Source organism: Panthera pardus, unplaced genomic scaffold (assembly GCF_024362965.1).
Source record: "Panthera pardus isolate Hobbes unplaced genomic scaffold, ASM2436296v1 HiC_scaffold_3, whole genome shotgun sequence".
In the NCBI taxonomy this organism is placed as follows: domain Eukaryota; kingdom Metazoa; phylum Chordata; class Mammalia; order Carnivora; family Felidae; genus Panthera; species Panthera pardus.
In genome coordinates this window covers 26,065,611-26,078,119 of record NW_026526876.1, presented here as the reverse complement: position 1 = coordinate 26,078,119, position 12,509 = coordinate 26,065,611, and the positions used below count along the sequence as shown (strand labels likewise).

General features: G+C 47.3%; 1 protein-coding gene across 2 annotated transcripts in view; it reads right to left on the bottom strand.

Annotated features, from left to right (window-relative positions):
• Positions 1–12,509, bottom strand: part of CACNG5 (calcium voltage-gated channel auxiliary subunit gamma 5) — a 40,998-nt gene that overhangs the window by 11,416 nt on the left and 17,073 nt on the right. Inside the window, exon 2 of one of the 2 annotated variants that reach the window (XM_053892793.1) lies at positions 1,991–2,078. The exons of the other annotated variant lie outside the window; for it this stretch is intronic. The gene's annotated coding sequence lies outside the window, so the exon portion shown is untranslated. The remainder of the gene's footprint in view (positions 1–1,990; positions 2,079–12,509) is intronic. 2 annotated transcript variants of the gene reach the window in all.

Below are 12,509 nucleotides of genomic sequence, written 5' to 3'. Positions count from 1 at the left end.
CTATGCTACAATGTAGTCAGTGCCATGATAGGGAAAGCCCAAGATGTGATGAGAGCCCCGAAGAGGGCCACCTAGTGGGGCTGCAGGGTGCAGGCACAGTTCTGGAAGGCTGGCAGCCCCGGAAACTCTGACAGTGTGTCTGGCCTGAGCCGGTCAAGCCTGCCATGCTGCCTGGCTGTCAGCACCTTCCATTGGCCCTTTGCAGTAATACAAAGTCAAAAACGTTGAAATAGGACCTTGATGCCCACAAAGAGTCAGGTGCCACAGCACCTGGGATAGGGAGGTGGGGTCACCGAGCTCAGGGCCCTGGGGGTGATCCAGCGGCCCTTCCCAAAGCATAGCATCATCCCTCAGCTGAGACATGGGTATATCCTGGCTGAGCCAGCTGCAAGGGGACAGAAGCCACACTCAAGTCAGGAGGCTTGATTCGTCTGTGAGGTCTGAGCTTGCTGTAGGAGTGGAGAGAAGGAAGACAGGGAGAGAAATGGGTGCCCTTCACAAGAAGGGGGGACGTCCTGACCCTAGTTCCACAGCACCGGCCCTGTCCCCTCAGCTGACTGTCTACAGAATAAGCCCCCCGCCGGTTTCCTGGAGGTGTGTGTGTGTGAGAACACGGAGAGAGGTTAAGAAACTTGCCCAAGATGGCTCAGCTAGCAAGTGGCGATGCCTGCATTTGAACTTCACCCCGCCTCCTTCCGAGACCTGACTTGTGCTTCCTCTATGAGTGTTCTCCAAAGTGGGTTCCATGGAACAATATTCTAGCAAAAAGGACTCTGGTGGGGGGAAAAAAGGGCACGGGAAGCACTGCATCTAGGTCTTGAAGAGTCACCTTGCACACTAATATGTTATGGGCCTGAAAAGCATGTTTAGTTTTGCTCATTGCAATGTTTTCCAAACTTCTGCCTCCACAAAATGGCGCCTGTTTCCGTGACACCCACTCTGGGAACAGCGTTGCCCCCCCCCCCCCCATGAAGAATGCTGAGCTCTAACCTGCCCACCCCACGAACTTGCTGGGGGATTAAATGCAGCAGGAGATACGACAGCGCTTTGTAAGGAATTATTATCACACAGCAAAGGGCTAACAAGCAGACAGACCCGAGCTTCTGAAACACGACAGCTAGTGCCTGGCTAGAGCTGAATAGCCAATTTTAACAGTAAGCTTGACAGACAAAAAAAGATTTAGATCTTAGAGATTTGGGGAGAGGAAAGTAGAGAGGAGATTGGATCTGAAGCTATAAAAGCAAGAAATAAAAGAGGCTGAAGTTGACCCAGCAGCCCAGCTCTGTCCTAGGAGACTCAAAGCCTGCAATGCGCTGGGGCAAAGGGAAAAAGTCCCCTTCCAGAGTGTGTAACAAATTTATGGAACGCTGCACAGAGCGAAAAGTGGTAATCTTACTCCTTACACCGTTATTTTGATGCTTCGGTTATGAAATTATTTACTTACGAATAGCTAATATCATTGGCTGAGGACTGGAAAGGCCCCTTGTGTATAGTAACTCATCAGGATTTCACGACAATCCCGTAAGTAGGTGGGATTAGCCCCATTTCACGGACGGGGAAACTGAGGCTCAGACAGGTTATGTAGCCTACAGGACATCACAGGTGGGTGACAGAGTACGGATTTAAATTTAGGTCTGATTCCAAGGTCTACACTCTGGCTACATCATCTCCCTACTGAAGAAATAAACGGGTTCAAGAAGTTTGGGGTGAAGAGGCACATCCAGAGCAGGTCACTGGGGAATCTAGAAATGTACGTAACACAGGATTTTGGGAGATTGTCTTTGTAAACAACCAAGTGTTACACACGGCTGTCTCCTGCCCCTACTGGGTTTACTTCTAGGGGGTCAGCCGGCATATCTTCTCATATTGAGACGCATACTCTAACCCAGCATTTCCGATTCCGAAAACCACCTTTTAGGGCGAAAAGACTAACCCACGTACTTCCCTCAAAGCACATTTAGGAAAATCAAGGTCCGTATGAGAGATTTACCTGGGATCACACAGCCAGTTTGTGGAGGGACAGAGTGCGGACCGGAAATCTTCTGAACGTTGATCCAATGCTTTTTTTTTTCTCTGTGCTGCACGGAAAATCGTAAGGCAGAAGGTGAAAATTATTGCGATGTCCCCCCATGAACATCTTTAGTTTACTGCTTCCCACTCTTTTTCCCGTGTGACAATCTTCTAGCCAGTGTCTTCAGTGGGCGGGGCAGGGACGGCAGTCCCCTGAAGGCACTCTGGTCTGGAATGAATTCCTAGTTCCCACATGATCAGGTCTTTGCTTTTCTTTGGTTACTTCTCCTCGTGAATCCTGTCCCTTGTCTACAACATCCATTTGGTTTTTCTCACGGGGGAGGCAGACCTTTTATACAAGCCGCTGACGCCCGATGAGACTCTGACGCTATAATATTGAATGAAGAAAGCTGGGGGTATAAAACCACGTTTGCCATGAGCTCAACTACGAAAAAAATTCATAGACTGGGAAGAAATGAACCCAAATGTTGACGGTGGATACTTCCAGGTCACAAGGTTAGATGTATTTGATTTTCTCTCTACTGTTCTGCGCTCGACAAAGCTTCTAAAAACAAACAAAACAAAACAAACCTATACCCAGGGAAGAAGACCAAAGATTAGAGTCCCCAGTTGTCCAATCACTGCCCTACGTAGACAGAAATGCAGGGTCCCAGTTAATTTCCGGGCGAGAGATGCCAAAATCTAGTGGCATCCTTCGGAGGCTGGGGCCCAGAAGCATGGCGGCTTGGAGCCTTTGAAGATGATTTCCCTGGTGCCATTACCTCTATGAATCTGCTTGTTAATTATCAGGAATTAACAGTCGCTAATTATCATCTGTGACTAGTAATTAGGGAGAAATGTCTCGCGGAGATTAAATCACTAACGCCACATTTCCCTGCCCAAGCCAATGATGAAGCACGTAGGTGCTCAGAGATAGGTGAGCTTCTAGACAGGGGTGGGAGACAGCCCAGGTGGAGAACTGGGAGTGTGGGGGGAGTGGTGGACAGGGTTTAACTGGGGAGAAGGAGAAAAGAAACGGGAGAAAAGTCCAACGCAGAATCCTGGTCTGTTTCCCACTAACCCAGAGAAAGCCCCATAGCACTTGATGAAGGGTTTGGGGTGGGGGTGGGGGTGGGGTCCTTGACTGGGCTTCTCAGTCAGTTACAGCCGCTGCAACTCTCAGCTGGTCTACGTGACTCAGTGGCCACTTGGCCAACACCCAGCAGAATGCGCTGGTGACCAGAGGACAGCCCCCAGTGGTCCTGTGTCTCTGCCTGCTTCCCATCACGCTGACCCCCATCACATTCTACGGTGGTTAAAAAGTGACCACAAATTCTGTGACACTCTTCCCATTGAGAAGCGGGGTCGACATACCTCTCCTCCCCCTTGAGTCTAGGCAGGTTCGTGACTACTTTGACCAACAGAGGCCGTGGACGTGTCCCATGTGACTTCTGAGGCTGGGTCACAGCAGGAGATGCCTGGTTGTCTGGGGAGCCCGGGCAGAGGACAGCCAGTCCCCAGGTACAAAGCCCGACTCCCCCACAATCACCAAGCTGTGGAGCAGGGGTTGTCAGCCTCGACCCTACTGACATTTGGGGATGCAGGATGTTCAGCAGCATCTCTGGCCTCTAGCACGAGATGCCAATGCACCCTTGCTGTAATAGACAGAAATGCCCCCGGGGAGGCAAAATTACCTCTGGCTGAGAACCACTGCTTGGAGGCCATAAATGGGTGTTCTGATTGACAGCCCGGCCGAGCACTTCCCAAATTCCTGACCCACAAAATCACGAGCAAAGTATGGTAGTTGTTGTTTTACACCATTGGGTTTTGAGGTAATTTGTAATGCAGCAGAAATTACCAAAATAACTTTATTACTCATTTGATGGGCATCTTCTTCTCGCCGCCTAAGTATGATATAAATTCCAGGTGGACTGAGGGTCACAGTTTAATCCCTAGAATCTGCAGCTATGCTGGGGAGCGAACGGCACGTGGGCTTTGGAATCAGGCAGATCTGAGTTGCAATGCCAATTCTCCCATGTCACCCCCTGGGCAAGTCACATGACCACTCTGAACCTCAGTATCTTCATCTGTAAAGCAGGGAGAGCTTCGTAAGAATTGTTGTGAGGATTTATCCCAGTGCAATCAAATAAGGCTGGGCCACCTCATGCCATCTCAGTACAGTGCTACGGTCACAAAGCCCCACTGCCTGACACCCCAAAAGAAGTGAACAACGGGGCAGATTTAATGGGGTAAATCTGTCCCCGAAAAAGGGCACAATGTCCCGGACTTTCTCATCTCCATCCAGCTCTCCAATCGCCCTCTGATCATGGCAATTGCTGCCTGCAGAACTGCCTTCATTTCTACTCTGCCAAACCCCTACCCTCTCCAGCCTCCCCATCAACGAAGGCATTTGGATTGGAAAGATTTTAGGTTCTTCTCATCTCAGGAGCGAAACGCGCTCTGCATGATGATGTAAAAGGTGTCTTCGTGGTGGGCAGGGTGGTGTTTCTGCACAGATAATAAATATAATATTGGCAAATATGTATTGAATTTTTAAGTGTCAAGCACATTAGAGGCTCAGCATCAGAAGGAGGTGAGTCACCTGAAGCCTTGAGACGTCTACACATCACTACTGTCCTGCTCTCCCAACTTGGGACCCATCTCGCCTTAGTTAGAGACACTGCCCTCTACCAAGTGATGACGAAGCTGCTGGTTGGGCGCTGATGAGTGCTCTGTTTTCTATGCTGGACCCACCAAATTCTCCCTGCCCACAATGCTAATGCCTGTGGGAGGAAGTGAATATTACCAGGCAAGGATTCACTGTCCTTTGACAAAAGCAGGACCCAAGGAATATGCTGTCTGTATTTCTAGTGCTCCCTCCCCTGCGGCTAAGAGCAAAAGCCAGAGTCAGTCTGTCCTGCCGGGAGTCCAGGCTGTAGAAGTGAGAAGGCAGAACTCTGGCACAACTCTGTGCCACCGTGACACTGCGTGCCCAAACCTCCTGCAATGGAGGTCAGTGTCTGATAGCAGGAGGTTACTGATGGACTAGTTTCTAGAGGAAACCAAGAGCCATCACAAACATACACCAAGGGCCACTGCTTTTGCCAGAAAAAAAAAAGTCCAGCTGGGGAGATTGCTGACCAAGATTTTGCTGAAGGTCCAACAAGATGCCCTACAAAATACCCACAATGTTTCTCCTCAGGCACGGCCACAGACCCCAAGGCAAGTGGGAGAGGGTTTAATCAGGCGGTACTGATGAGCTGTAATGATAGCAACTGCACCATTAATATGACTTTCTTTGTTGAATTATTCTATGCAAAATATATTGTTTCCATGCATTACAAATGTGAGCATACTGCACGTACCACAGTATAGCCTGATTTCATTTTGCTTAATATCATCAATATTTTCTGCACTGTTTTCAGGAGCTGCAGAATATATATCCTATGATTTGGATATACCAAAACCGAGGCAACCATTTCCCGACTGTGGAACAACTGGGCTGTTTCAGGAAAAAAAAAAGTTCCTTATTGTAAACAACGATAGGCAAACACCCTTATAGCTAAATACCTGTGGACATCTGCAAGTATTTTCTCAGGATATATTCCTGCAAGTGGAATTTCTGGGTTAAAGGACATGAAACATTTTAGCACTCTTAGAAGTATTATCAGGCTTTTTAAAAAAGGTTTCAACGGTATTTTTACCCCTGCTACCTGACGTACAACAAAGGTCCCCTTATATGGACACACAGAATTCCAAAGTGCCCCAGTTAAGAGCTCTTCCCCTATCTCTGCCAAGAAGAAAAGAAGATTGGCACCTGGGCTCTGCTCAGCCCTGATTGCTATCCTCACTACATCAACATGATTTTCAAGACCAAGTCTTCTATACAATTGATGATGCTCCAGGAAATATCTGAGCCTCCTTTATAAAGCAAAATGTCTTACATCGGTGATTTGAGACTTTTTGAGGTGCATAATCATCATCAATAGTGGAGGACGGTAGGCATGGATGCCTGCATCAAGACCAGCTGAAAAAAAAAACATTACAAATAATACTATTATTGAAATAAAGAAGTGGACATATAAGTAACATAACAAAACAACAGCTATAATACAGTTGGAAAATATAATGCTGTCTATGTAGCAACAAAATGGTAAACTATAGGGCAGTAACCTTAATAAGTTATGTGCTAGTGCTGTATAAAGACAACATTAAAACTATTGATAAATATAAAACAAGGCTGATAAATAAAGTATCATGTTTTCAGGTAGGGAGACAATGTAAGAAAAATGTTAACTCTCCCTAAATTGACCTATGAATTCAATGCAATGAGTTATCTTTAGAAAAAAAATGACGTATGATTCTGGGGTTAGTTCAGAAAAAAGCCAGAAGATAAAGGAAATACACTGACGTAAGCCTGACATGTTGTACAACTTTCCACTTGATGCGTGGGCCAGTTCATATAGAGTGTGGACCTGAGAGGCTGAGAAAAAGGCCATGAGGATCTTCTAGCAGACTCATAATGCTACAGAGTCAATAATAGGTGTTCAGGGCTCACCCAGAAGGGCAGGTCTGATAAACAGCCCAATCTTTCAAACACAGGGCTCAGGAAGGCTTACACTGCAGGTGAACAAGTAAGAGATCAGCTTCTGCAATATTTAAGCCTATTTAAAATCAGCTCAATTTACGACTGGATGTAGGCAATCTTCTTTGATCTAACAGACTGTCAAAAACAAAAGTAAATTCTACTTGGAGGAGATAACACCATTAAGAACTACTACAATTTTCCATTCAAATGTGTAGCCTTCAATCAAAAATTACAAGACACATCAAGAGGCAAGACTATGACAAAACAAAAGAGACACCAGAAACAGGAATGATGAAAGTCATGACATAACATGACATTTCAAAAGTGCTTTAAGAAAGCAATCATCAGCCTAGAATTTCATACCCAACAAAAATATCCTTCAACATTGAACATTTTTCAGTATTTTCATAAAAATGAAAACTGAGGAAATCTGTCATCAGCAAAGTTGCATCAAAATAAATACTCAAGAGATTCTTTAAGCAGAATGATCTGGTACTGAAGCACAGAAATACAGGAAAGAAGAAGAAAGAATGAAGAGGGTAACTGTGTGGGTAAATGTAAATAAATAGTGACTAAAAAGGAAAAATAATACTATATTGTGGGTTTAAAATATATGTAGACTTATTTTGAAGCTAGTGTGCCTTTTTCCCCCCTCTGACTAATTTTAAGGTTTTCTCTATGTCTGTTGAACTGAATGATGACAAAAACATGCCTTATCAAAACTTGTGGCATAAAACAAAGTTAGGCTAGAGGGAAAATTATAGCCTTAAAAGCATGTATTGGAAAAAAAGAAAAACTGAAAGTAAATTATCTAATTATCTATCTCAAGAAGATAGAAAAAATGCAAATAAACCTCCTCTCCAAATAGAAGGAAGAAAACAAGATAGCAGAAATTGATGAAAAAAAAAAAAACAAGCATTCAATAAAAAAAAAAAAAAAATACACTAGTATAACTGGCAAACCCCCAGAAAGACAGAGAGAGACAGAGACCGAAAGAAAGGGAGAATAAATGAATGAATGAATGAATGAATGAATGAATGAATATCCAGGGCTAGTAAGGTGTGAGACACAGGAATTTTCATATATACTTGGTGAAAGTGAATTTGCAGCTCTATTCGGGGACACCCACGAAACTTAAAAATGCAATTATTGCTTCCAGGAATGTACGCTCTGGATAAATTCACAACCCTATACACAGATGTGAGTGGAAACCTATCTCTGCAGCACTACATGCACAACAAGCAACTGTGGGGGAGGGGGTAGCTGGTTAAATAAATTAGGATTCAACCATATAATATAATGCAAACTGTAGCTATTAAGTATGAGGAAGCTCTGTATGTTCAATATGGAGAGCTCTCCAAGATTAATTATTAGGTGATAAAGGCAAAAAATCCAAGAAATTGTGTATAGTATGATACTTGGGTTAAAAAAAATCATATATACTATATAAGTATACTTATACTATGTAAGTATGTATAAGTATTTTATATATGTATGTATATTTCTATCTATCTAATCTATGTATCTAAATATATACAGAGGGAAAGGGAGAGGAGGGAGAGGAGGGAGAGGAGGGAGAGGGAGATCTCTAAGATAGTAGGTACTATATTCCAAAATTGTGAGCAGGGCACCCCAGGAAACTAATAGTGGAATAATGGTGAAATGGATTCATGACTCTTTTCTTTTCTTTTTTCTTTTATTCTCTTTTTTTTCTTTCTTTCTTTTTCTTTCCTTCCTTCTTTCAGAGAGAGAAAGTGAGTAGGGATGAGGGGCAGAGAGAGAGAGAGAGAGAGAGAGAGAGAGAGAGAGAATCTTAAGCAGGCTCCATGCCCAGTGCAGGGCCCAATGCAAGGCTCAATCCCAAGACCCTGGGATATGACCTGAGCCAAAATCAAGAGTTGGAAGCCTAACCAAGTGAGCCACCCAGGCGTCCCTGGATTCATGACTCTTAAAGTACTCACCCACACTGATGGTGAAACTGTTAACTGAGTTGAAGATTGCGGGAGATGTGTGAAGAAGAATGTGTGAAAGGGCTACAGATGTGCCCTTGGCTGTTAAAAATACCTTATCCCACAGAGGGCGGAGGGTGGGAAATCTCTGCCCCTAACCTCAAGTTCAGTGAGAGGATTCAGTGTATGCCGGGAGTCCGGTGGTCTGGTGTGTGAGTCTGGCCTAGAAAATCTAAAAGGAGAGAGATGTTGGCTACTTGTTGTGGTGGAGGGAGTGAAGGAGAGGTCAGTGTTGCTCGGCGGCTGGTTTGCACTGCCAGAGTTTGCTGGGGGCAAGGGATGTAGGAGTGTTCCCACAGATGAGTGGGCCAAGCTGAGAGCATAGCACCAGCATGGAAGAGACTTAGGTCTCATCCAAGATGGCTGCCAGGAAGGGTGAAGGAGCCTTGGCAGAGAGAAGCTGGGAGGAAATCACTGGGTTCCCAAGAGCCTGAGGATGGAACCATGAGGGAGTGCAAAACCCACATGAAGGGAACAAGTTAGAAGGCATTAGGGATGGGCGTGTGTGTGGCGGGGGGGGGGGGGAGGTGTCTCTGAAGAACCCAAGAACAGCACAGTGGTAAAAAGACCCAGCCTTGAACACCCCCAAGCCCAGAGAGTCTATGCCATGTCATGAAGAATGCCAGTCAGGTAAGAATTCTACCTCTCCTGCTCCCTCTTTCTGCCCCCACCCCCAAAACCCACAGCAAGAGGGAGGAGTGCAGCTAAGCAGACAAGAGGCCAGCTGCACCCCTTTGCAGGGCTTTAGGCTTTCACCACAACACAGCTGAGCTAAGGGTGGACAACTGCAATCATTTTGCCTAAAGTTGGAAGGTTTGGCTACCACTTGGGACTGGACAGTGCAGTTACTGGCTGGGGAACTTCGCATTCCTGAGAGACCAGACAAGCAGTACAGGTTGCCTCGAGAAGAGCTATCGCCATTGAGTCCATGTGAGAAAGGGGAGGGGACTGTCCTGTGATTACATCCCACAGGGATGTGTTCAGGGGCTTCAGGTTAAAAAAACCAAAACTCCCATTTAAGGCAGTGTTTTCAGGAGCAAGAGAACGAGATCGACGCCCCTTCCTCTCCCTCCTTTTGGGCAACTTTCCCCATCTTGATCTACCACTGATGTGGCAGAAATGAGAACATGACAATGGCTTGGAGGCTGAGGTCCCACCTTCAGTGCTGCCTGGAGAGAGGAAGAGCCAGACTGAGCAGTCAGGAGTGGGTGTCGCGTCTGCACCAGCAAGGGGTCCAGCAGGGGTACAGGGGACACGTGGGCTGTGACTCTCCCCTAAGTCAGGGTGTCGCCACCCCCCCCCCCCGGTGGCTCCCCACCTCTGCCTGTTTGCTGAGTCCTCCCCCGCCCAGGGGGCCTGGGTGGAACAAGGCTCCATTTCCTCTATTATTTATTTTTTTTCTAATCATCCATCCCTTCTGTGGCTCAATGAATCAGTTTCAGATTCACTTCCTGACTGCAGACCTACCCACGTTGGCAGGCTGTCTGAGGGTTTCATTAAACGATTCACATCCAGAACTACTTGAAAGGCTTTCTCGTCTGTAGAATGGGATGATTATAGTAATGCTTCCCCGTAGGGTGGTTTTGGTGGGGGGGGGGGGGGTTAGTGAACTGATACATGTTAAGGCACTTAAAATGGAAGCTCTCAGTAAAAGGAGGGGTGTGTAGGGTACTCACCCCCGCGGCTGGCTTAAGAGACTCATTTTTATTTCACGCGCCCACATTACAAATGCATACCAGGCACAAACATGCCTTGAAGACCCAGAGGATGAGCGTTAGAACTGGACAACCCATGACCACGATGATGAGGAGGGTGATGACGATTGCCACTTGGCAGGCCCATTTATCTACTGAGCGTCCCTTATCTCATCCTGAGATCCACCTTGCCAAGTTGCATTATTATCTGTTCTTTACACGGAGGAACCCGAGGTTGAAGACACGGCGGTCACCCAGCTCATAAGTGGCAGAGATTAGATTCACGCTTAGGTGTGTCCGGCCCACACTCTGTGCATTTCTCCCCCATGGAGTGATGGAGACCACCCCCTTCTTCCATCTAACCCACAGAGTTAAAAAATTCCACTTTGTCCAACAATCCGGAGGTGGGCTCTTGAGTAAATTATGCGGGCACCTTGAACTTCTTTCCCTTCTGACCGGGGGCCTCCATCACCCCCCAGCCCTGCCACCAGCCGTGAACCACAGGCACACCCTCCTCCCTCCACCCTGCCAAGTCCCGCCCCCGCCGTGCAGGACCTGTGGGACCCCCGCAGCAAGGAGACACGGCAGTCCACCGGCAGACAGACGTCCTGGCCAGCCTATCACCAGCCCGATGTGAAAAGAGACACCCCACTAACAGCCACCCCAACAGAAGTGGATTCGTATGTTGCAGGATTTGTGGAAACTCAAATCCTCTGTAGAAAAGGCAGAGTCGCATACTGCCCTCTTCTTTTAGATTCCACTTAAACGGAGCAGCCAAGAGGGTTGCAAACGACGTAATTCAATGGCATGACGTCTTAATTGTTGCCAATTACAAGCCCACTCATGTGGCCGCCTCCTTCTGTTCACAGCACCGGCGGCTCGGCCCCAGCTATAACATCACAACCCCCATGGCTATCGGATACAATAAAGGCCAGCCAGGAATGAAAAACAACTCCGTACCCCGTGTCTCAATACGTGTAGACAGGAAAAATGTTCAGACTTGATCTAATTTGGGTGACACTGGCCATCCATCAGATCCAGTCTGCAAAAGCCCGCAGAGAGAGCCGGGCCCAGGCTTTTCTCCTTTCCTCAGCACCCTGATTTTGGGTCTGCTGCTTCTCTCATTTGTGCACCTTCTGCCTCCCCGATTCCAGGGCCGACCCAGACACTGTGCTGGGCAACTGACACGCGTTAATTCACTTAATCCTTGAGACACCCCCTTGCTGCGAGGCACTGTTATTACAGTAAGGATAACACTAGTAGGAGCTTCTTCAACAGGGCGATGAGGATTCGGTGAGCTAGTTTAAATGCATCCAGTTTAAAGTAGGAACAGGCGCCTGGCACATAGTAGGTGCACATGGTTCATCTCAACCAGCGTCATTATCCCCACTCTACAGGTGGGAGGTTGGTGGTGAAGTCATGTGCCCAAGGTCACCCAGCCAGAAGGTGGCGGAGCTGGGGTCTGAACCCCGCTACCTGGCCCTATTATCTGCTATGCCGGACGGCCTCTCGTTCATCTCTCAGACGGGTTCTCGTGCAGCCGCGGTGGTGATGTGTCCACAGAGAGCTCAGTTCACCACCTTGGAAACTCTCTCTTCCAGACAGGGGACACTCTTGACTGGCAGGTGAAAACTTGGTTCTGATTTTTCTCAACATCATCAGCCTCTCGCCTAGGATACGAGGGCAGAAGATTTCAAGCCCTCTTGTCCCTGGCCTTCGCATCACTCAGGTGGATGGTACAAGCCAGAGATTTTCCTTATGAAACAGCGATTATGGAGGAAGAGGGGGAAGAGCAGAAAAAAGCAGTTCGTTGTTTCCTGCTGGACACTCGGGAGTGATTCTTGGTTACGCCCCCCCCACCCCACCCCTCCATGCTTAGAGTATTTATGTTTCAAGGGAGAGGTTTCTTTTTCTGCTGATTCTTCCTACTGGGAGAAGGGAGAAAGGAGGGGTGGGGGCAGCCTGGGGAGGAAAACCGGTCTGGCTTTGGGGAAGCTGCCTGGACAGCATTGGGGTGCACAGACCAGCTCCGGGCCCCCGGCAAAGGGCACACCTCCCCAGAAACACACACTGCTGCTTCAGGACTCTTGCGAGACGATCAATGTGGCCCGGCCACGTTACAAAGCACCCCAAGCACGCCCTTCTATAAATACCTCCTGCCAAGCACCGTTTCCCTGCCTCCAGCATGTTCTACCAGAACTCAGGGCT